Source organism: Sinohyriopsis cumingii, unplaced genomic scaffold (genome assembly GCF_028554795.1).
Source record: "Sinohyriopsis cumingii isolate HCF-2022 unplaced genomic scaffold, ASM2855479v2 utg000360l, whole genome shotgun sequence".
NCBI classification, from domain to species: Eukaryota; Metazoa; Mollusca; class Bivalvia; order Unionida; family Unionidae; genus Sinohyriopsis; species Sinohyriopsis cumingii.
The window spans coordinates 2889684-2915295 of NW_028315892.1; the positions used below are offsets into that span (position 1 = coordinate 2889684).

The 25612-nt window shown below is 39.1% G+C and overlaps 1 long non-coding RNA gene across 2 annotated transcripts in view; it reads left to right on the forward strand.

Moving 5' to 3' along the window:
• LOC149774258 (uncharacterized) overlaps positions 1 to 19981 on the forward strand; it is a 45339-nt gene extending 25358 nt beyond the window's left edge. Inside the window, exons 6-7 of one of the 2 annotated variants that reach the window (XR_016416916.1) lie at positions 14603 to 14721; positions 15743 to 19981. This is a non-coding gene — a long non-coding RNA (uncharacterized LOC149774258). Of the gene's footprint in view, positions 1 to 14602 lie in introns of both variants that reach the window. The other variant, XR_016416917.1, reaches the window with a different exon arrangement.
• Positions 19982 to 25612: the final 5631 nt, after the last annotated feature.

Genomic DNA, 25612 nt, shown 5'->3' on the forward strand with positions numbered 1-25612 from the left:
TTATCCATCTCAGTTAAGTTGTAGAGACAACATGCATTCAGGTTTGATGTTACTTTTTGGTAATAATTATTCATCACAGAATTATTTCAAAAACACTGCATTTATTTTATTTGTATAAAATAAATCTTGTCCCATTGTTTTTGCCAGTTGGATAAACGTGGTTAGACATAATTGTTTGTTTAGGAAAATGCATCCTTAATTCTGCTGACTATGGTATTCCTTGTCCACCATCATGCAGCATATTTCATGGTTATCAGTCAGTTTAAAAGAAACACAACCATTTGATTGTAGCTAGATTTACTTTGATGTGGAAAAAAGTAATTAGATTGAGAACTGTGCACCAGTGTTAATACTGGATGCAGACTATGAAAGATATTGTTGAAAATCATTATCCTGCTGAACAAAAAGTCATATATACATGGAATTTTCGCCAGACTACTTCATATAGTGTTGAGATTTTGGCCAAAAATGAAAATGAGGTCAATCGGATATACAATCTGGACTGCATGACCATCCTGAACATTTTATCCATTTCTCCTAAGTGGATCGTGATAATGACATGGTTTTTTCACCCAAAGATTCCTTATGATGTCTATGGATCCTAAATGGAAATGTTGCCAGTCTTTCATCTAAGATGGCTGCCTCATGTTTTGGACACATGGCAGTTCAAGGTCTTATTCTGCATTCATGGAAATACATGTCATCCAGTAGAGCATACTTTTCAAGGGATTCTTGTTTACACTCCTAGAGAAATGTTCATCATATCATATAGGAAAGGTATAACAGAGGAACAACAAGCCTATCATCATAATCACTTAAATTGCCTCTTGAATAACTTTATGTTCAGTATGTTTTTTCAAACACTTTGAGTTATAATTCTGGTTTTGTTTGAATCACATTCCTATGGATTTTCAACAGTTTATACAAACCTGGAACAAAATTAGGAATTGTTGGACAGATTTGAGAAGTTTGAAAGTTGATGGAATTCAGACAATTAAAGACAAATTCAGCGTTGAAAAGCAAAATTCAGAACTAGCTACTTAGGGGTACAAACTTAAGACATTTATTATGTTTAAATTTGGTTAATGTACACATGCTACCTTTCTTGATCTTATATGCAGGTTTTCTTTCATAAGAAGTGGTTTGTGGTTGAAAGGGCAGTCATCATGTGCAGTCTTAAAGTCATCGACATTTTATAATTGACAGAATGTACGAGTTAATGTTGTTAATTGGATCTAGCTGCTTATTAGGTTTTGTTCATTGGCCCATCTAGTCAGATATTGAAAAATTTGGTTTGAGAAGATTTTTCTCCTTTGAATACATTCCCCAGTCACATTACATTTGGAATATTAGCCTGCCACCTCGCGAATCCAGGCCTATTAAAAGACAAAAAAAATATCTTTTCCTGTCTAGAGCAATGGACAAAGGGAAATAACTCACGCATATTACCTCCCCTTGGCACCGCCAGCTGTTGCTAGTTTTTAGCTTTGCTGCTGTACAGATCACATGTCATACAATTCATCCTTTGACAGTCCAGGGCTGTATGCTTTATGTTACAATTTGTGCCACTTTTTTTTAGTGATTTTGTCACCTGTTGGGACTACTTCTTTTAAGCCACTGTCCCATCATGCTTTCATTTACCTTGTACAAGGTCTTATGGGTTAGCCTACCTTTGACTTTGTTTGCTTCCTCCAACCTTTACAGAGTTCTTATTACTGAAATTCTGAAGCTGATATTTATGTTTAGTTTATGTGTGTTTTTTCACACAGTTTTGATAGAATTATGGTTTTAATATTAAAAAAGCATTGTGCATAACAGGACCATAGGTTTATGATACAACACTTTCACTGCCCGGTTAATTACGACAGTGTTGTAGCAACTTCAGTACATTACTAATTTCCACCTTAAGTTGTGCTTTTTCTTGTAATCTCAGCTGAATGTCACTATAAATGATCTAGATGCAACTTCAGGGCTTGGAAGTCCCCATGACTCTTTTTTTGTTTATACTATGTATACGCCTTCTATCAGATTCAGTGTCTATATACATAGTGCAAGTATGGGCTACCATTTTAGCTAGTTACTCATATACTGATTTGCCAGTTTATGTTAGTAGCTAGTTAGCCATATACTAAGATGCAAATCTATACTTTGTTTTCTCTTCTTGTGTCATCTCAGGAGAAATATTTACTAAATGCATGAAAGCAGTCATCGTTTTGGCACTGAAGGGAAAGAAATATGGAGTAAATCAAGGAAGACAATGTACAGTTTGTTGTTGGTGATACCAATTAATGGGAAGTATTCCCCAAGTTTAGGCAGCCCACAAGGCATAAGTCCTCCCCACATGTCCTTGTATGGCCTTCGAGCCTGTAAGTCAGGGATTATGGGTTTCATACTGGATACATTGGATCTAACTCTTAATACTGCTGTACCATTACCAGCTGTCCAGCCATCCCAACATCTTCAGTCATCCAGTCAACACCAGCAGTCCAGCTGTCCCATCATGGGAACGTTTTCATTGAAATGGTCCAGTCAGATAGTGCATACATTGAGCTTAGTGATAGATCAATCCATCTAGCCATGCCGCTGGCATCTTATCTTTACTGTACCGGAAATTTCAGTGAGGAATCTATATGTTTATCCAGGTGTTTGGTGAGACCAGTACTGGTGATTGACAGACCGTTTTATATATATGCCGGCATCTGCCTCACCACATGCTGTTCACACTGGATTCGTTGGAACTAATGCATATTAATTCTGCACCATCTCTGGCTGTCCAGCTATTCTGACATGGGGACATTTTTATAAGATTAGTCCAGTCATCTATGCTTTATGAGGATCTTAACAAATTCGTCCATCCAACCATAACATTGGTGACAATTGACCTTTCTATGATGGTGATTTCAAGGACAAATCTCTCAGTCCAGTGCGGCCTTTGGAGCAGCTGGTACCAGTGATAGCTGGACCGACTTCTATGCCACCAGCTTCCAGGCTGACCATTCAGCTGGCAATCCAGCCAGCAGTGCCAGACTTATGTTTGTTCACTGCTTTTCCACCATGGCAGGACGAGTAACATTTTAATAGGGATGGTATGTCTTCTCAAACACAGCATATAGTCCTAGTTGGGCCTTAACACACAGTGAGTGTGATGGAACTCCTTCAAATAAAAAGTGTTGGTTACTTCAGAATGCCCTCCACCCCCTTAAGGAATTAGTAGATTTCAACGAGGAGGAAGAAGACACTGACTTATGGAGACTCAACACTTTCGATAATGATCTTCCGGCACTTGACAAGAATATAGTAGTAGCTGTTCTTATGTTCACTCGTCTGTTAGGGTGGAGAAATCTGCTTCGTGCCCATCAGAGCTGGCTCAGGATGTCATTGCAAACATCCAGGTTTAGCAAGGTTTCCCAGAAAAAAAGGTGCTGGAGCTTGTGCAAAGGCCTTAATCCCTGGAGTTTTACTACATTTTTTGCTTAATGTGACACATTGTGTCAGTTCACTGTTCTTCGCTTTGTCCTCGACATCACCACCTGGACTTTTAATCTGTTTATGGATTGTATTGTCTCCCTGATCTGGTTCTCTAAAATGATGCCAACATTCCTGGATGACATCCTCCAGAAACATATAGTAAGTTCTAACCTACTCCAAGGAAGGAACAATCTTTCTCTTCTAGATCATCTTGGCTTTTTCAGTGAACTGGGAAAGTCAGACCTCCATCTATCCCATCTATCCCAGAACTTTTTGTTCTTCTGGATATGGAGTTCTTAACCAACCAGAATCAGGTGCAGCTTCCTTGTGTTTGTGTTATCTGAATCATCAGACTCTTTGAGCACACTTCCAACAAGACTTGGTTTTCAGCAAGAATTATTGCAACTCTTTGGTTTATTCAGTGAGACAAGGACTTTATCCCGCTTGGCCGTCCGTCTTTTTTTATGCAGACCTTGCCAGCATAATGACACCCCTTTTCAAGTCTCCTTGATCAAACAATCATGATCATGCCTGAGATTTGATTATTCCTGCATCAGTGAGGCAACCCAGGGTGGCTGACCATGAGAATTCCACTGGAGAAGCCCCAAGTGGAAATAACAGTAGGTACCGATGCCAGCATGCACAGTAGGGACACCTACCAGTTGCCAACATTCACTGTCACCATTGACATGGGGGAGCCATGGGAATGGCCTATACCTATCAACATCCTAGAAATGAAGGCTGTCATCAATGCTTTTCACTACTGATAAGATAAACTCTGAGGAGAAAACAGTCCTCACTTGGTCCAGCAACTCTGTGGTGGTGCCTGTCTCAGGGAGGCACCAAATCACTACACCTGTTCATTCTAATTTTGCAATTTCTACATTAGTGCAACAATCTTCATTTCAACGTTCAAATCAGACACATTCCCAGCAGTACTCAATGTGCTGGCCGAAACTCAATCCAGAAGTGGTTACATCCTTCACATGGAATGGCCTCTCCATCATTTAAATTGCTAAAAAATCTTAAAGAAGCCAGAACTTCACTTGATCATCTGGAACTCAAACATTTTTGTGCTAAAAAACTACCAAACAATGTAAAGTTTGAAATTCCTGAAATAAGTCCAGAATTTGTATTGAAATATATTTTAAAAAATTGATGATTGTAAGGCTTCAGGACTTGATATGATTGGACCAAGGCTACTAAAGGTAGCTGCACCTGCAAATATAGGTCTAATAATTTTCCACAAGCATGGAAAACTGCCAAGGTTATACCATTGCATAAAGCAGGAACAAAAGATGATGTAAATAACTACAGACTCATCTCTATCCTTCCTTGTCTCTCCAGATTACTAGAAAAAATATGTACAGGATTCTTTTCTCAACTATTTGAACACTTATGATCTTATTTATGATAATCAGTCTGGCTTTCACCAGAATCACTCCTGTGAAACTGCACTTGTATCTTTGATTGATAAATGGCTGAAAGCATTAGATCAAGGAGAAATGGTAGGCACTATTTTGGTTGATTTTCGTAAAGCTTTCGATCTTGTAGACCATGAAATTTTGCTTGAAATACTAAAAATCTATCAATGCAGTGAAAACTCCCTAAATTGATTTACTTCTTACTTAACCAATAGAGTGGCAAAAGTATCTTTAAATGGTCAACTTTCTGAAAGTAAAAATATTAATTTATGGAGTACCATGGGTTCTATCGTTGGACTTCTGTTATTGATTCTGTTTGTCAACTATCTACCTCTTAAGATTGGAACTTCCATTTCTTCCACCGACCTCTATGCATATGATTCTACACTGTCTGAGATGGGTAAAACCAAAACAGTACTTGAAAATAACTTACAAGATGCTCCAGTGTTTCCCTTTACGCACATTTGTGCATCAGGGATGCATACTGAAGAAAATTGAAGCACACATTTTGTTGCTGTGCATTTTTTTGATGCAAAGAATTTGCGTAATGCAATCAGAATTTATTTAATATCCAATGCTTTGGACGAGGGATGGCATCGTTTATACATCAAGTATAGACATTGACTGTTTCCCTGCTTTGTTTGCTCCCTGCATTAGATTCCTCTGTTCATATAGCATAGTGCAATGCAGGGAGCATAAGAAACAGGGAACCAGACTAGCATAGGCAATGTTATGACTGAGTAGCTTCCCCAAATCTCGCGAGCTCTCATGCGATTTCCACTGAGGTCAGCAAGATGTCAGATCTCAATGCATGTTGCACTAGAAAGTGATTTCCAACTTAAAACAGTGTCGGCGTGCACTGTGAATCACTAGTGAAGAAAGTGAAAGAATCAGAATGCATAAGCGTAACTGTAGACCTAACTTTAGTGAAGAATGGAGACAATAATTCCCTTGACTGGAATACAGCACATCCATTAGGATTACCGGTGTTCCTTCTAATCGCATGATTGCGAAGACTGCTAAAGTGAATAATCCTTTTCGTGACAGGGTTTAATTTTTTTTTTTTATAAATCCGCCCTCCTTTACCACAAGATAGCTGGAGAACACATTATAACCCTAGACTTTGTTTCACAACAAAGAAATCAGTAAACTGACCGAGACAAATGCGTTATTTGGATTACAAAATCAGAGGGTTTTAGCTTTGCTGCAATATAAAAAAAAGATCATAAAGTTCAAGTGTAACTTATTAGAAGGAAGATGAATCATTATCCTCCTTGATTTTTGGATAAATGTGTTCTAGAACGAAGTACAATGAAACTGATGATAGTACACATTTTATTACAGGCAATAAATGAAATGCCATTTGGTTAAAAAGATTTATTTAGCTGTTTGTATTGGTTTATATGTAATGTGTTGGTCTGTAATATTGCTTCAAAAAGATTATAAGGAGACTGTTAAAAGTACAATTTTAAAAGAAAAACTAAGACAATTAACCTTTGAATGGACGATGCATTTGCTTTTTATGGTGCATGATGGTTTATTTATATGTTTAGAGAGAGAGAAAAATAGAGCATGGTGTGCAAGTTGCAATATCCTTTTTCAAGGTGAAAATGTACGGGTCAGATGAAAAATTTTCAGTACATTGTTGACCCCTGCTTTTTGTATTTGACCCCCCAGTTCTGATACCAAGGTTTTTTTTAATCCTCAATTTTTACCCCTGGGGGATACACTGATGCTCTCAAAAGACTTCAGGTATGGAGCAAGGAAAACAGTATGATTATAAATACAAAAAAAACAAAAGCCCTACTAGTTACAACACAACAAAAACGAGCAAGGCAAGATAGCGACAAACTTCAGGTTCTGTTTGATGTGAGCCTTAATATGACCTCTCAAGATATAATTCTTGGTGTATTCTTAGATCTTACTTGATCTATTCACATTAAACATGTTTCAGAAAAGGTTAATTTTTATCTTTGGCTACTGAGGAAAATCAAAACATACATTCCTCTTCAGTATAGGGTCATCTTTTATAAAAGTTATATTCAGCCATATCTGGACTACTGTAATGTAATTTGGGGTAATACCTCTAATTCAAACATAACATCACTTTTAAGACTCCAAAAGAGGGCTTCCCATTTAATTATAGATCAATGTATATACAATTTTCAGGATGCAATGAATAATAAAAAGATTTTAACAATACATGAAAGAATATTTCTTAGAAAGGCTAAATTGATGTACAAATTATTCAGAAAAGCATTTCCTGTCTATCTAAGCAATATCTTTCACCAAAGAGATGCTGACGGTACTCCAAATTTAAGGTCCATAAGAAGTAAAAATTACATTATACCAAGGCCAAAGAAGGAATTGTTTAAAAAAAGTTTTCAATATACTGGTCTACTGGTATGGAAAAACATTCCCAGTGACATAAGGCAGGCTCTTAGCATTTCCTTTTTTCATAATCAGTGTCTTAAATGGATGAAATCATATGAAAATTGAACAGTTCTAGTACAAGAAAGACTGACTGCTTTTCTGTAATTTTGTGTAATTTTCATATTTAAATTGTTCAATACTGGATGATGTTTATGTTTTCACAGATTTTAAAATTACTTAATTATTTAGTGTCAAGCCAGATTCTTCACATCATGTGTTTATACTGTATATATTGTACATAACATATAGAATTCCTCAAGGTAGATTAGTTCCGTAACTAATTGAGTTACCTTCTCTAAATAAAGTCTTTATTATTATTATTATTATTATTATTATTATTATTATCAGTTAGTCTTCACTCAGATTTGTGCACATCTGGGTGTCCAATGATCGACCTTTTGAAGATAAAGTTGAAGCACAAACTAACCACCTTCGTCTTCTGTTCCAGACCCAAAAACTTGGGCCGTGGATGCACTGTTAATTATTTGGGAGGGGTTGTGGGCATTTGCTTCCCCTCCCACAGTCCTGAGTCTGAAAATATTCCAGAAGTTACAGATGTAGGAGAAAACAAGATGGCCGCTATCGCTTAACTGGCTTGAAGCAGCTGTTCTATTTTTGTGCCGTTTTCATGATATTTGTGCTTGTTGCCTGTCTTCATCTACATTATTGTGTTCATTATGTATTGGCTGTTTAGTTCGTATGTGTTTCGTCATCTCCTTGTCTTAGAAACGAGAACAATTAGACTTTTTCTCAGCTGTCTTGCTTCACTTCTTCCATTGTTTTTGAACAAACGGCCATCACGTGATACTCGCCAGTCAGCCCGTTTATGCTATGATGGACCCTCATTAATTGCTTTAAATGACCACTCCTTGGCTCTACACACTATATTGTGCTCTAGACTAAATGAACTGGGACCTCATTCATCATTATCTAAATGTAAACAGAAATGAAAAAAGAAACGTTGTTTCAAAGCTGGCTGGCATAGAACAGGAAGAAAAATTCCAGTTATCTCCCTTATGCCCTTTTCAACTGAACAGTTTAAAAAATTTGACCTTTAATTAGATAACCTAATTCAAATCCCTATTAATTCATCAACCTTTGTGTCAAATTTCCAAGAGATACCTCTTTGTATTGCATTATTCAATGCCCAATCAGTAGGACCACTGGAAAAAACACACAGAAATAGTTAATTTTATCAGCGACCAATGGCTAAAAACATCAGGTGATGAGCCCAAGTATGCAAATATAACAACCACTAGTTACTCCATCAAATCATTCCCCCGTAATTCTCCTGGAGGTGGAATTGCTGTCGTCACAAAGAAATTCATGATCAAACGTCTTAACCACACCACAACATTGAATTTCGACCACACATCATTTGAACTAGTCCAAACCACACTCACGCTGGAGCAAGGTCAGTCCATTTCTTCTGCATATACTGCCCTCCTCTTAGTTGAAAAAACAAGCTGACTGAATCTCTCTTTTTGGAGCAGTTTCCAAATCTCCTGGAATATGAAAATTCAATAGGTGGCAACCTGATTATTCTTGGAGATTTCAACTTTAACTTTGACTGTCGCGGAAATCCAAACACATAAAAACTCCTAGATTTTATTAATGTTTTCAACCTCAAACAGTCACCTAACCACCCACCCATTAACATGGTCACATTTTAGACTCGATCCTTCATAGACCTGATGATAACATTCTACAGTCCTCCCTGGTATTCCATGACCTTGCATCAGATCACCTCTGCATTATATGCCATCTTGACGTATCAGTCCCTAAGCCTCCACCTTTATCTGCTACTAAGAGAAATCCGTATGATAAATAGAACCAAACAAATGCATGACATCCAAGCAAACCTAACAACTTGCTTACCTCCTACTGCAGAACAACTCGATAACTGCCTGCGTTCATTGCTCGACAAACATGTCCCAGCTACCAAGTGCAGAGTATCAATTCAAAAGTGTTCTCCATGATATAGCAATGTTAGGGACCAGCTTCACACTGCTAAAAGAGACCACCGTAAAGCTGAGAGACTTTGGCTTTCCAACAGACTCACTATTCATAAGCAAATCTATGAAATCGCTAAGAAGAATGTCACAAATATAGTCCATGCAGCAAAATCAGCCCACTACACTACTAAGATCATGCAAAGTTCCAGCTGCAAAGAGCTCTTTGAGATTACTGACAAGCTAATGTCAAGGAACAAATCTACACCACTTCCAACTACCTTCTCTCCAGTCGACCTTCCGGACATGTTTGCAAATTTCTTCCGTGACAAAGTACAAACCATTAGAGATAAGCTTGACACCACAATTTCAGTTGACTTGTCATCACCATACAGTTGAGATACAGCATTTGTGCGGCAACCATTAGCAGCATCTGAACCTGTCTCTATGGATTTTGTATGTACAGTCCTGATGAAGAGTGCACCAAAGTCATGTGAACTTGCTCTAATTCCAACATCACTGCTACTTGAGTGCTTAGATCCAGTATTGCCTTCACTGACTGTTGTCATTAATACCTCTCTCTCATCTGGGGAATTCCCATCATTTTTGAAAACTGCTATTGTAAAGCCTCTGCTGAATAAACCAACACTAGACCATAACGATTTAAGGAACTGCCACTCAGTTTCTAATCTCCCATTCATATAAAAAATCATAGAAAAGGTTGTTCTATCCCAGCTTGTATCTCATCTGAATTCAAATAGTCTTTTTAGCAATGTATAATCTGCATATCGCCCTTGCCACAGTACTGAAACAACTCTTCTAAAATTAGTTAATGACATTCTCTCTGCTTTGGATAGTGGAAAGATTACAGTCCTCACCCTCCTTGATTTGTCTGCAGCATTTGACACAATAGATCATGATATATTACTTCACCATCTCCAGCATGTATTTGGCATTCATGATACAGCCTTACTGTGGTTCATGTCCTACTTGGTCAACAGGACACAAATTGTGTCTGCTAATGGAATACACTCCAGCCCAGTTGATCTATGTTGTGGTGTTCCACAGGGGTCTGTTCTTGGCCCTGTTCTCTTTATTATATACACTCATTCGCTCTCAAGTGTCATAGATCATCATCCAGTGTCTCACCAATTGTACGCTGATGACACCCAATATATAAATCTAGCCACCCAACTGAAGTTGATGCTACCATCCAAGGTGTAGAGATGTGCATTTATGATGTGAAATCATGGATGACATGTAACATGCTGCAGACAAATGATGATAAAACTGAGGCCATTCTGACCACAACACAAAGACTTTCTCATTCACATACTTTCCCTCAAACAATAAATATCAGCAACACCAACATTAAATTCACACAATCAGTACGAAACCTAGATGTTACTCTGGACAGTGCTCTCACGTTGCACCAACATGTCATGAACATATGCAAGGCTACATATCTTGAGCTGAGACACATCAGCTTCATTCACAAATATCTTTCAGTTGATGCCACTAAAACACTAGTATGTTCATTAGTACTTTCAAGACTGGACTATTGTAACTCAGTTCTGTCTGGTTCATCTCAATATCTGCTCCAGAAACTTCAAAAAGTTCAAAACACAGCTGTGCAGATCATACTTAGAGTACCACGATCAGAGCACACCTCCCTGCTGCTCTGTATCCTACACTGGCTATCCATTTGATCCAGAATCAAATACAAAATTTGTTCTCTGTGCTACGTTTCACTGACGGACTCTAGTCCAACATACCTATCCAACCTCACCCATATGTACACACCAGCAAGATGCTTATGCTCCTCTTCTGACAATCATATACTCATTATTCCCATTATGAAAACAAAGTCATATGGAAAGCATTCTTTTTAATACCAGGGCCCAGCAAATTGGAATGAATTGTCCACTGAACTGGGACACAAAGACACAGTGATCCCATTCAAGAGTGCTCTCAAAACCCACTTATTTCGACTGCAAGAACAAACTTAAAGACCTAATAATGTTTCCTAACTTAAATTTCTCAGCATGTTTTTTATGTTTTCTAATTTCATGGTTTTTGTTTTTGTAATCATATCGTTATATATGTTTTTTATCTTATAGGTGTTGTATAATGTTGTAAAGCTCTTGGAGCTTCTAAAGATAATGTGCTATACAAAGTCCTTTTTAATAAATAAATGAATATAAAATGGCAAAATGACTTTGACTTTGCCCCTCTCAGAAGGACTACTTGTTCTAGCGATAGATATGTCCAGGAAGATTCTGGCCAACCTTCTCTAGCATCCATGGTCATGGGTGGTCCTTCCATGCCCAGACCATCCTCCTCTTCTACACTCTTGAGTCTTAGCTGGACAGCCTTGCAAGACAAACAATTAAAACGTTTGATTGTAGAGAGAATCTCAAGAGCAAGAAGGTCTTCCACTCTTAAGGCTTATGAAGGAAAGTGGTGTGTTTTCAGAGTCTGATGACATACCAATAACATCGTCCCTCTGCTTGCCATAATCCCTCAACCAGCCAACTTTTTATATGGTCCATTGAGTAGAAACAATTAGACCCCAATTTCTACCAAAGGCTACCACCCCATGACATTGGTCACATTCTGGAATCATGGCAGATATGTTTTTAGGCAGGATATAAACCTATCAGATTGTTTAGACAATTTTGGTCTCAATCAACCAATTTCTCTCATTTTGTCTCCAAATGGAACCAATCCTGGGTTTAACATGGCTCAGTTCAAATCCATTTGAATCTGTAGCCTACACTTTATGAAAGTCACTATAAATTATACAAGTCAAGTTTCTAGATTGCTTTAGCTTCTACTTCTACATGCAGGGTAAGAAAGCTGCATGCCCTTTATGTTGACCCAAACTTTCGGAGGGTTCAGTGGTTCTTTTGACAAAATCAGGTTTTGTAGTCCAAAATAGATTGCCACCTGGAGTCAAAGAGTCATCACTCGCTCACTCTTCCATAAACATGTGAAGAACAGCAGCTATGCAGAATCATGTTCGCACTCTCAAGCACTACTTGAAGCACACAGAGACAAGTCCAGAAGTTTTTGCAATCTCTGCAAGCTTTGTGTATGAATGCAGCATTCCGAACTGAGAAGATGTTGGCTGGCATGCAGAGTCAACCTTGTCGAGGCTCTAACTCAGAGCATTGCAAACCTTGAATCTGGTTGGTCCAGTAACAGTAGCACAGATACCAATAAGTTCTAACCTTATAAAACTCATGTGCTTTGCAATTTAAATCACAAACTACTCTGGTGGACTAGAGGTTAGAGCATCTGCCTTAGATGCAAGAGGTTGTGGGTTCGAACCGTGGCCATGTCAGTCATATCAAAGACATATACTAATGGTACTAGTAGCTGCCTCCTAGGCGCTCAGCATTAAAAGGTTAGTGTTAGGACTGGTCAGCCTGGTGTCAGGATAATGTGACTGATTGGAACATGATGCTGCATGTCTGTGGCATGACGCCTCAGTGCTAGATATCATTATAAGCTGCCACACTGCAGACATCATAGCAATATGCCTGAAAAATTGTTAAAGCTACATCAAAAATCCAAATCACACACACACACACACACATTTAAATAACAATATGTAAAATGCCTGGTATTTTGAGTGACCATTTGAAACTGCTTGTTCAGTGTCAAATTATTAGCCAAAATAACACATTAAGTTATGATAAGTGGTAACCATGAAGATAAATGTTTCAAATATACATTTCAGAATGATTCAGTGAGCATCAAGCACACCCTGTAACAAATTAATTCATAAGCAGGTTTTGACTCATAGTTGGCAGTGAAGTTTTCTTTCAGAATCTGATGGCTTTTCTGCCTGAGCTTGTAAATGATTTTGTTGTAGTACAGTTTAACACAATTTTTCAGCACAAGATAGGCTATACATGGCAGCCAGAATGAATGGTGGATGAAGAACCCGGGAAAACTCCGGAAAGAACCACCGACCCACGAGAACCTACTAGCAAGCTTTCTCACATACCCACATTGGTCGAGCCTGAGACTCGAACCCACGTAGACAGAGGTGAGATGGCAGTGATCCATAATGTTGACCGCTTTAGACCACTCGGCCACTTGGGGCCCCAGCTGGTAAATGAATTCTGTCCCGAAATCAATTGTCAGCATGTGAACCACAGGGTATTTTGTATAAATTGCATGATGCTAGAATGCAAATAAGTGAACAAAAGAAAACTGCCTCAGGGAACAAGTCATGTAACAGTTTTGTCATTATTGATGTGATCTAAATTGTGGAAATGGAAGCATGCATAGGTCTGAATTATAATACTGTTTGCTGTGGAATTCGATGTAGCTGTATACTTTTACCATTGAAATATCTTTTTGGTGTCAAACAGTGAATTAGTTTCTATGAGGCCCAAATAAATGTGTTTCATATTGTACTGTTTAATGTACTAAGCACTTCATGTTATAGGCTAAAACAGCTCAATTAGATGCACAGATCAATTTCAGGATTATTTATTTTTTTTACTCCAGGGTGAAAAAGTGCTAGGGGAAACGCATCTTTGCTTGCCAAGGTTCTGTTAACCCGTTCTAAACCTTTGTGGATTGAAAAGCTATATTGGTTCTTTGTCCTAGCGGTATCTACTTTATTTCATGTATTGCCTCCCTTATTATGTTATTCCAACCAACCAATAGCATGGTGCATTGTACATCTGCTGAAAACGGTGGTGGCAAATGACCTAAAATGGATACTTTGTAAGTTAATGTCGAAAGTATGACTATGTACCAGATGGAAGCCATTACATGCCTATTTGGCTATTTGGGGGAAAAGCATTTATGCAAACACCGACCAGCACTGGCAAAGTGATTTTTTATTAGTCCATTCAAGTTGTGTGCTTGCCACCACATCCAATGAAATTCACAGACCTGTGGCACAGAAATATATGCTCGATATGCCAAGATGTAGCTCGGGTAATATGAACCTTGGCTAGCAAAGATTGGGGAAACAAGAATGGTCAGCCAACTGGAAACACGTTTTTGCTTTTACCTGATTTCGTTATGACATTTTACTAAATAATTTCTGGTTTGGATCCTGAAAAAGTTCCCGTTTACAATTTGTGTCCACAATGTGTGGTTGTGAATGCTCACTTATGCCCCCATTTTGCAATTCACACACAGACGGGTTCAGTACGTTTTCAAAGTTGCTGGATATGCTATCAAGTAGGGATTGAAAATCAGTGGAAATTCCAGCCAAGGTTAAACAAAAAGTTTAAATCATGAAACAATTATGCTATTTCAGTGTTTTGACATTTCATTCCTGAATTTTCTTTGCAGGAAGTGAAGCTGACTTCAAAACAACAACACAAGGAGAAGGAAAATTCATATAAGAGAAACCACATTTTAGAGATTGAATTTTCACATGAGTACCTCACAGCATGACTTCAGATGACACGGTAATGGGATTTGTTAGTGCAAATTGTCTACTGTGAAGTGGTGCAGTTTCTTGAATATGTTTCCACATTTTCATTGGAGCAGCTTTATTCATTATTTAGAATTATACTATTTGTAAACTATGAATCATTTTTTTGTATGTCATTATTCTGACTTCATAGAAGAATAACTGATGTTTGGATAATGCTTTGTAAATGTACTACAACCCTTGTCTCCTGAAATATATTATTGAAGAAAAATGCTTGAAATTTAATTTCTGCATTGTTCATGTCAATTAGGGATGGTCTTGATAATTTTAAGTTCATGTTTCATGAGAATGAAAAACCATGATCTTTATTGCCTTAATCCAAAAAATGTTTCATCACTGTAAAAGTCAAAGTGATGAGGGAGTGCCATCTACTGGGTAGCCTGCTGCTGGTACTTTTTTATATTGATGTGTTTTGATGCTTATAAAGTGTACATTTTTGGTGATGGGAAGATCCTTGGAATAATGGAGAGACAAATTAGAACTTTCATTCAGCTGCACAAAGGTAAAGGTATGCATTGAAGCTGGAAGTAAAATTTCATTTTTTAAACTTTGAAACTGTTGTTTGTGTTAAGTTTGTTACTTGTGATCTGATCAGGTTAGACAAGGACACCTACTGGAGCAGATAAACAATCTAAATTAACTTTACAAGAAACCTGTAATATCAGGTTAACCAGGTTTAGTTCTACTGATAGGGACATAGCAGCAGCACCTTTGAATATTCATGAGCAGCTCTAGACAACAAAACCTAAACATGCATTTTTTTGCTAACAGAGTTGATAACTACTACAAAGAACTGAAATGCAAGCACAAGGTACTGAGATCTGGAAAACAGTGTTCAATATGTGCATCTTTGTTGTTTGGAAGCTATTGTTGACACTTATAGCATATTTAATAAGGAGCAGCTAACTGTTCTTTCAGTATACAACAGAGTAGTGAAACCTCGGATTATTGTATAAGGTGAAAACCAGCGTAACAGATTCTCTTTGTGTTGACAGGATATTAATCTGAATGAACCCTGACTGTAAAATCAGCAAAATGAAGTAAATTCTGCAAGACACTCCAACCCATAGTTGTAGTGAAGTTCAGCTGATACAAAGGTAAAGAGACCATGCTGAAGATGTAGAGATCAGGACAAAATAAACAGGTCTCAAAGGACTTGACTCTTAAAAAAAAAAAAAACAATGTTGATGAGTTAGTGTAACATTCATATGAGGAGAATTCACAAGGCTTTTAAAACTCATTATTAATGATCAGCATTTATTGTTTCACGAGCAAAACAAATACGACCTAAATGGATGCAGCAGAGAGTGCCAAAGTACCTGAAACCACTGAGAAATCAGGAAAGAAAGTTTTTCAGTGCACAGAATTGCAAAATCAAAGTGGATGTTGGCTATGACCTAGACCATTTTGACAGAATAGCAATGATTTCTTTCTGATAAGGTTACTTGGTTGGAATGAAAAGGTGTTTAAAGGTTAATGCAGAAACACTTATTATACATTATTGTGAAAGAATATGACATAAGTGTTTTGTAAGAAACACTGGCTTATGATAAAATTTAATGACCTATTGGGATAGAAATTTACTTATGTAACCATAATTTAGATAGAACTAAACGTAGTAAAGGGAGAAACTCTGGAGAGGAGGGCATTTGTATATACGTTAAAAATAATTTAAAATACATCACTATATAAAATCAAAATATATTCATCCAATGTTATATTATTTTTGAGTTTTCTTAAAAGCTTGATGTCCATGGGTAAAAATATTTTTTTTACATACATCTCTGGAAGTATAAGAACCTTGAAGTGATGGTGTTTGAGCAAAACATATGGCTGTGTGAAGTAAATTGAGTGAATGATATGTTGTATTGTAAACAGTAAAATATGTAGTTTAGAAGATTCAATAAAACATGGAAATGATACTTAAATGTACTAACTTGTACTTAAATATTGACACTTTTATGATATAATCATATATGCATGGATATCAAGAGGAGGAAACTGGAACATGGACATATCTTAATGACAGAGGTGATAAAGTGTTGTTGACTTTGTAATAGTTTCTTCGAGTTTGTGTTATACAGTTTTAATTTCTTACCACCTTCCTATCACATATATCTTTTGATATAATCATATATGCCTGGAGTCAGGGCAAGGAAACTGGAACCTGGACATACCTTAACGGCAGAGGTGATAAAGTGTTGTTGACTTTATAATAGTTTCTTCCAGTGTGTTTTATACATTTTGAATCTTTTACCACTTTCCTATCACATATATCTTTTGAGTTGTCTCCCATAGTCTGCACGTTTTGTAGAGTTATGCATACACATGTATCTTTGATGTAATTAACAATTTAGTCTTTCTGCATCCACTTTTTATGATCAGTTTACAACTTTATTGGATGTGAGTGCTGATAATGATGTTGAATATCTAACCTATATTCATGATGCTGCAACATTTGTGTAAAGAACAAGATATTTTGAACAACAAAAAACAAGTTAATACGATGGAATTAAGTTGAAACAAACTATTTTAACATACAATTTGATTAGTTATTAAAAGCTCAAGTTTTTTTTAATTTGACTGAGTACATCAGCATTTCCTTTTTATACCTTGACTAAAACTTGACTGCATCATAAGCTGTTTAAAATAATAAACTGTTTATAAGTATGAATGAACATTGTAATCCAAATAGATGTTGTAAAATGTTAAAAGTACTAGATGAAATGAAGAGTATCTTTTGGGCATCTCATGTGAGAAGTTTTGGCCATGTACCTTATATACATGCTTATGAGATGACTCAGCTCTGTTTCACCCTAATCCATTCATTTTTAGGGCTGCAAAAGGTTAATTTCCCTTTGACTCGCCTATAAGTCTAGATGTACTTTGCAAGGCAGCTCCATCCTAATTGGGGTGACTAGTCATCATTGAGTTTGAGTTGTACTTTGGAAAAATAAACAAGCCAAAAATGGATAGATTCAAGACAAAACTAGTATAAAATAAATACAGTTATATTACTGAGTGGAATGTGTCACAAATAAATTGACATTTTATGTTTTGTTCATTTTGTTGTAAGAAAATTACTAGAAAACCATAATGTTCGACATTTTAATCTAGGTCTATAATCACTTGCCAGTATTTGTTGGTTGTGATATGTTAACATGGGTACCATTGTCAGGGTGTTGTAAATATATGTTTTATTTCAAATGTTTATGACTATAACATTTATTGATTTTTAAAAAGTTGTTGACATCTTTAAAAAAAAGAAATCAAACATTTATTTTTTTGTCATTGATAGATACATGTCATGCTTTCAGGAACAATCATGAAATAGGCTGTTGATTTATAATTGTGGAGGTAATTGCTTGGAGGCAGCCAGAAATTGAATTTGCTTTTACTAGTACTTCAATGTTACTTGTTTAAAGAAAGCAAATTACAAATTTTGAGTGGTAATTGCTTATTGTGATTGATAACTACTACTGTTACTTACAGATTATTATATTATGGATTCATTTTTGGAGTAAAATACAATTTTCAATTAATAAGATTTCCCATGCTTAAAAAATGAATTTATTGATTCTAGTAAAGGATTATTTTGTGTGATTGAGACTTACTCGATAATCCTTACTTAAATTTTTTGTAATATTTCCAGGACAAAAATGAAACTATTTGACTATGGACTGTATGCGATTTAAATGACACGTTCCTAAATTTACCACTTTCAAATCCATCCATTACCACATCTTTATTTGGAATTACCCGGTAGGAAATGAATTTCCTGCTTAATTTGTGGTCATTCATACCATAGATATAACATTGGCCTTGAATTTTGAATTTTACCTAAATATATCTTCATATTCAGATGCTTTTGAAACCCAGTTTTAAATGTAGTCCTACCAGTATTTGTTTTCAGTTCTTTTAAAATTCCAGTGGTGTATGTTAAAAATATATAGATCTTTTTTTTTAGGGGCGAGATTTTTTATATAGAATTTTGAAAAAGAAAAACATGCAGAAATTTGTCACATTGTCACATAATTCCATCTCTGAAATTCAGTGTGAAACAGTAAAAAAATTGTGCATGTTTAAATCCTCATTATCCTGATTCTGTTGGGTATATTTCCTGATGACAACACAGTATATCGCTGGATAATTTGTTTTGTCATCGCACCTGTTAAAAATATCACCATCAGTTAATAGTAGCAGTAGTTGTAGTACTACCACTAATATTGTCTCTATGATGAACAGTTGTACTAAACCCAGAAACAATTGAAAATTTTACCTAAACTTTCTTGATTCGGTGAAGGCATAATCATGCAAAAATTAAGGAGTGAGTTCTGTTATTATTATTATTATTATTAAACCAACACATCCTCTTTGCAATAGGTTAGAAGTCACCAACTAGAAATAGAACTAGGTTTTGTAAAGGCTTCTGCTTACTGTAAAATGGGACTAATTTCTTGTATGTGTGTGTGTAGTTAAGATTTCTAATGTAGCTTTAACAATTTTTCAGTCATATCGCTATGTTGTCTGCAGTGTTGCAGTTTATAGTGATGTCTATCACAGGGGCATCGTGCCGCAGACATGTAGCATGATGTCCCACCCAGTCACATTATCCTGACACCAGGCCAACCAGTCCTAACACTAACCTCTTAATGCTAAGCGCCAAGTGAGGTAACTGTTAGTACCATTTTTGGTATGACTCAGCTGGGGATCGAACCCACGACCTCCCGCAACCAGGGCAGATGCTCTTAATGCTAGGCTACAAGAGCAGTCTTGTATATGTGTACTTCAGTTTTTCTTTACTCATTTGAATAAACATCTCATTGTTTTACCCAGTTAGCTTAGACCAGTTGTAGTGGAACACTACCTCTGAGAAAGGTTGATTAGGGTTTTGGTGGCCAAGAGGATGTAAACAACAAACACTGTCTTTAATTTATTACTGCATATGTTATTATATTGTATTTTATTGTACAGTGCAATGTTTTTACTCAGCATTTACACTACTGAGTACATACTGGACATGATGTTAAAAAATCGAAAATTTCCTAAGCAGTTCCAGTCTTACTAGTAGTTTGTGTTATTTTTCATACCCACTATCTTTCACACATAGAACTTTGTATTATTTTATCAGAAACTTTCAACTTTTGTTGAAAAAAGATTTAAATGGGTAATATTTAAACTTGCAATGTTACTTAAAAGAAAAATGAACAAGATTAAAATCCCTTTAAATGAAATCATTGTTTGTTTTTAAAAATTATTTGAGTGCAAGTTATTCATGAATTGTGCATGCTTTATTTTCAAGGGTTGCATAAATACCATATTTAGATTGCTGGTTATAAATCAGATGATCTTTTGGGAAGGTTGCTTGTCCTTCCATCTGTCAGCACAAGTATGCTATCACTGTTCCTCCTTAATTTGACAATTGCCATGAAACTTTATGTGCACATTCATCCTGTGGCATATTTGATTAGAAATGAAAATGGTGCTGCTCGAACATCAAATATGGCAGTTATGGCAGCCATTTTCAATCTCTCATCACTACTCCTCTTCCTTGAAGGATGGCCATATCAACATAGTATTTTCACTAAAAGACTTATTATGATGTCTGTTTTGGTCTTAAATGTAAATAATGCTGATCTACGGCTGGGGGGTGCGTGGCCTGGGCCTGACGTCCCGCTTGCCAAAGGAAAGTGAAGCGTCTCTCATAGCCTCTCCTTCCCAGGTGTAGTGATCGCCGCAGGACCACTGTCTCGCTCTGCAGGGCAGGAGGTTACTTGCATATGGCCTCTCCTACACTATTGTGTCTACAGCAGCACCTTCACGCGGTGCCCCCTGTTTTAACAGAGCCTGCTGTGTGGCGCGACCGAGTACCCGGCGGTATAACTGGGTGGGCAGACTGGGCTCATTAGCCTTGGCAGGCAACCAGTCTAAGAGAAGGGAAACTCTGACCCCAAACCCGGGCAGATGAAGCTCGTTAGCCTTGTCAGGCAGTTCATCTAGGAGAAGGAAACTCTGATTCAAAACCAACCAAGTCCCATCCATTGGATTATGGCTCCACTGCCTTGTGGATATCTTCGGGAGAAGGAAAGGCTACGGGAGTAAACCCAGACAGAAAATCAGGAGTGGAGCCCCTAAGGCGGCTGGGGGTCGACTACGACCTCCTTCCGGCAGCTCCTGCATCCAAACTGGTGCCAAATGTCATGCTCAGCATTCCTTTGGACCCCACCAGCAAGGACGAGAGGGGGATCCTGACGTCTGGGCAGCCCAGGATCTCCATATTCCACGCCCAGGCTTGCGCCCTGGAGAGGACACTCCAGTCTCGCTACTGAGTGAGGAAACAACACGGAAGCTGACAGTTTACGGGTTATAAGTCTCACCCGATTGGCGTAGGGAAGGGGCGCCACGGGTCAGCTTTGACGGTGGGAGGGATCATCGTGTCCCACTGGCCAACTATCGCCCGCCTCAAGCCGGGCAGCCCCCGGTCAATAAGGTGTTGACCCGCCATCGTCTGCCTGCTCCAGTGGGTGTCTGGAGCTCAGTGTGTTGTTCAGCATGACAAGCAGACGGTAATTCCACACCAGACAAAAGAAACAAGAAACCAATAAAGAAGACTCCAGCTCTTCGATTTGCAAGCTGGAATGTGCGCACCATGTGTACAGGCATCTCCGACGACCTCAGAGAAGTGGACAACACCAGAAAGACGGCCATCATCGATAGAGAACTCACCAGACTAAATATCAGCATAGCTGCCCTCCAGGAAACCAGGCTCGCCTCTAGTGGCTCCCTCAGAGAGGAAAACTACACCTTCTTCTGGAAGGGTCGAGAACCTGAGGAGCCCCGTCAGCACGGAGTGGGCTTTGCCATCAAAAACAATCTCCTGGCCTCGGTTGAACCTCCAACAGGGGGCACTGAGCGTCTCTTGTCCATCCGCCTCACCACTACTTCAGGTCCTGTCAACATCATCAGTGTCTACGCCCCAACCCTCACGTCATCAGAAGACGTGAAGGATCAGTTCTATGGGCAGCTGGACGAACAGATCAAAGGATGCCCCAAAAATGAACCACTATTCCTCCTCGGCGACTTTAATTCAGAGTAGGTGCGGACCACGAGTCCTGGCCTACCTGCCTCGGATATCATGGCACTGGAAAGACCAACGAAAACGGCCAGAGACTGCTGGAGCTATGCACCTACCATGGCCTGTGCATCACAAACACCTTCTTCAAGTGTAAGCCACAACACAAAGTGTCATGGAAACACCCCAGATCTCATCACTGGCACCAACTCGACTTGGTCATCACCAGGCGCTCTGCCCTTAACAGCGTCCTCTCCACCAGAACCTACCACAGTGCAGACTGTGACTCCGACCATGCCCTTGTGAGCAGCAGAGTGCGACTACAGCCACATGTGCTACACCGCACAAAACCAAAAGGATGTCCTCGCATAAACACTGCACAGATGTCAGTCCCTGCCAAGGTGGAGGAGTATGTGTCTGCCCTGAACAAGGCTCTCCAGGACCTGCCTGAGTATGACGCTACAGCCAAGTGGAACGCCATGAAGGGTGCCATCTACAGTACAGCTATGTCAACGTTTGGCAAGAAGGAACGACCCAGCCAGGACTGGTTCAATGCACACCTATCAAGGATGGAACCACAAATCGAGGAGAAACGAAAAGCCTTCATAGCTTACAAAAAATGCCCTAATGAACGGACGCTTGCTGCTCTCAGAAGTGCCCGAAGTAACACCCAACGCATTGCTAGACAGTGTGCGAACGAGTACTGGCAACAACTGTGTGAAGGGATCCAGCGAAGTGCCGAGTCCGGACACATCCAAGGCATGTACAGTGGCATCAAGAAGGCTCTAGGCCCTACAGTGAAAGGGGTCGCTCCCCTGAAATCCCTGACGGGAGAGAAGATCACAGACCGTGGGCAACAGATGGCCAGATGGGTGGAGCACTACTCAGAACTATACTCCCGAGAAACGTCAGTCACTGATGCAGCCCTCAGCAGCATAAAGAATCTGCCCACCATGGAAGAGCTCGACAAAGTGCCAACCTTAGAGGAGCTCAGCAAAGCAATCGACTGCCTTCCAAACGACAAAGCACCAGGTAGTGACAGCATCCCACCTGAAGCTATCAAACGTGGAAAACCAGCATTGATTAAACCACTGCACGAGCTACTTTGCCGCTGCTGGGAGGAAGGAGTAGTCCCCCAAGACATGCGTGATGCCACAATTGTGACCCTTTACAAAAACAAGGGCGACCGCAGTGACTGTAATAATTACAGAGTGATCTCGCTCTTGAGTATTGTTGGTAAAGTGTACGCCCGCATCATACTCAACAGGCTGCAGTTGCTGGCAGACCGTGTGTACCCAGAATCACAGTGCGGCTTCAGAGCAGGCAGGTCGACGACAGACATGATCTTCTCCCTACGACAACTCCAAGAGAAGAGCAGAGAGCAAGGTCAACCACTCTACATGATGTTCATCGACCTCACCAAGGCCTTTGACTTGGTCAGCAGGAAGGGCCTTTTTGAACTTCTGAGTAAGATCGGTCGCCCCCCAAAACTCCTCAGCATGATAATCTCTTTCCATGCAGATATGAAGGGAACAGTCCTGTATGATGGATCATCCTCAACTTCCTTCCCAATTAACAGTGGTGTGAAGCAGGGCTGCGTGCTGGCACCAACACTTTTTGGGATCTTCTTCTCCCTTCTCCTGTCCTACGCCTTCGACACATCCACGGATGGCATATATCTACACACCAGGTCTGATGGGAGCCTGTTCAACCTGGCACGACTGCGCTCAAAGACCAAAGTGAGAGCTGTGCTCATCAGGGAGATGCTTTTTGCAGATGACGCAGCTCTTGTGGCCCACACCGAGGAAGCCCTCCAGAGACTGGGAGACCGTTTTGCTGTTGCCTGCACGCACTTTGGTCTCACAATCAGCTTGGAAAAAACAAATGTCAGCGTGCAAGATACCACCATTGCCCCTTCAATCAAAATCAACGGTGTCACCCTGGAAGCAGTCAACAACTTTACCTACCTAGGGTCAACCATCAGCAACACTCTCTCGATTGATATGGAGCTGGACAGAAGGCTTGGAAAGGCAAACACCATCATGGCTCGATTAACAAAGAGGGTTTGGGAAAACAACGCGCTGACAGAGCACACCAAGGTCCGAGTCTACCAGGCCTGCGTTCTCAGCACCCTTCTATATGGAAGTGAGACGTGGAGTACCTACATGAGGCAAGAACGCCGGCTCAACTCCTTCCATATACGGTGCCTAAAACGCATCCTGAAAATCAGCTGGCAAGACCGTGTTCCACACAGCGAGATCCTGCAGCGTGCAAGTACCCCCAGCATGTACTCCCTGCTAATTAAACGCCGCCTTCGATGGCTGGGTCACGTCCGACGCATGGAGGATGGAAGGCTGCCAAAGGACATCTTATATGGACAGCTGGCCACTGGCATGAGAAGAGTCGGACGCCCCTCACTCCGTTTCAAAGATGTGTGCAAGAGGGACATGAAGGCATGGAACATTTCACCCGATGGCTGGGAAGAGCTGGCTGAGGACCGAGGCACCTGGAGACTGATGGTAAACAATGGCATATCAGTCGCTGATGCGAGGAGAGGCCAGTTGGTGGCAGAGAAACGTAAGAGAAAGAAGAACGCAACAGCAACCACAGTAATGCAGACTTCCCAGTATGTCTGCACCAACTGCAGTAGGGACTGTCACTCACGTATAGGCCTGCACAGCCACAGCAGACGTTGCCAACAGAGACAGGCAACACCCCAAGGGCGCTATTCGCATGGTCTTTCGAGACCGAGTCGCCAATGATGATGATGATGACGGCTGCCATGTTGTCCATCTTACATCCTAGCACAAATTATACTGAATGTATAGCCATGTAAACATGGGGTGTTCATTGAAAGACTTTTATACCCTTGGTAAACCCATGCAAGATGGTCACCTTTGCTGTCTCAGGCAGACCAAAATACAGGCCAATTCAAGTGCACTATCATGTAAACAGCCACAGAGCCACATGCTACTGACGAAAACAGATATCATAGAGAATTGTTTGGTGACATGTTTATAGGCAATGGGATGTTGATCAAATGAGGACTGTATGTGTGTGTGTTTGTGTTTAAATGGAGACTCTAATGTTGGATACCTTTTTGTACAAGCAGCAAAAGGAAATAAATTCTGCAAGACACCCAACCCATAATTGTAGTGAAATTCAGCTGATACAAAGGTAAAGAGATCATGCTGAAGATGTAGAGATCAGGGCAAAACAAACAGGTCTCAAAGGACTTGACTATTAAAAAGAAAAAAACAAAACAAAAACAATATTGATGAGCGAGTGATCATTTACCTGAAAATTCATGAGGCTTTTAAAACCAATTATTCATGATCAGTATGTGTTTCACGAGCAAACAAATGCGACCTAAATGGATGCAGCAGTGAGTGCCAAAGTAGCTGAAACAGCTTAGCAACCAGGAAAGGAAGTTTCTCAGTACACAAAATTACAAAACAAAAGTGGATGTTGGCCATGACCTGGACAACTTTGACAGTTATGACAGAATTGCAGTGATTTATTTCTGATAAGGTTACTTGGTTGGAATGTAAATGGATTTAAAAATAAATGCAGTAACACTTATTATACATTATTTTGAAAGAATATTTCCTAAGTGTTTTGTAAGAAACTCTGGCTTATGATAAGAAAGCATTTAGTGACCTATTTGGATAGAAATTTTCTCATATAACCATATAGATATAACTAAATCTAATAAAGGGAGAAACTATGGAGAAGAGAGCACTTGTATATACATTAAAAATAATTTATAATACATCACTATATCACTATATAA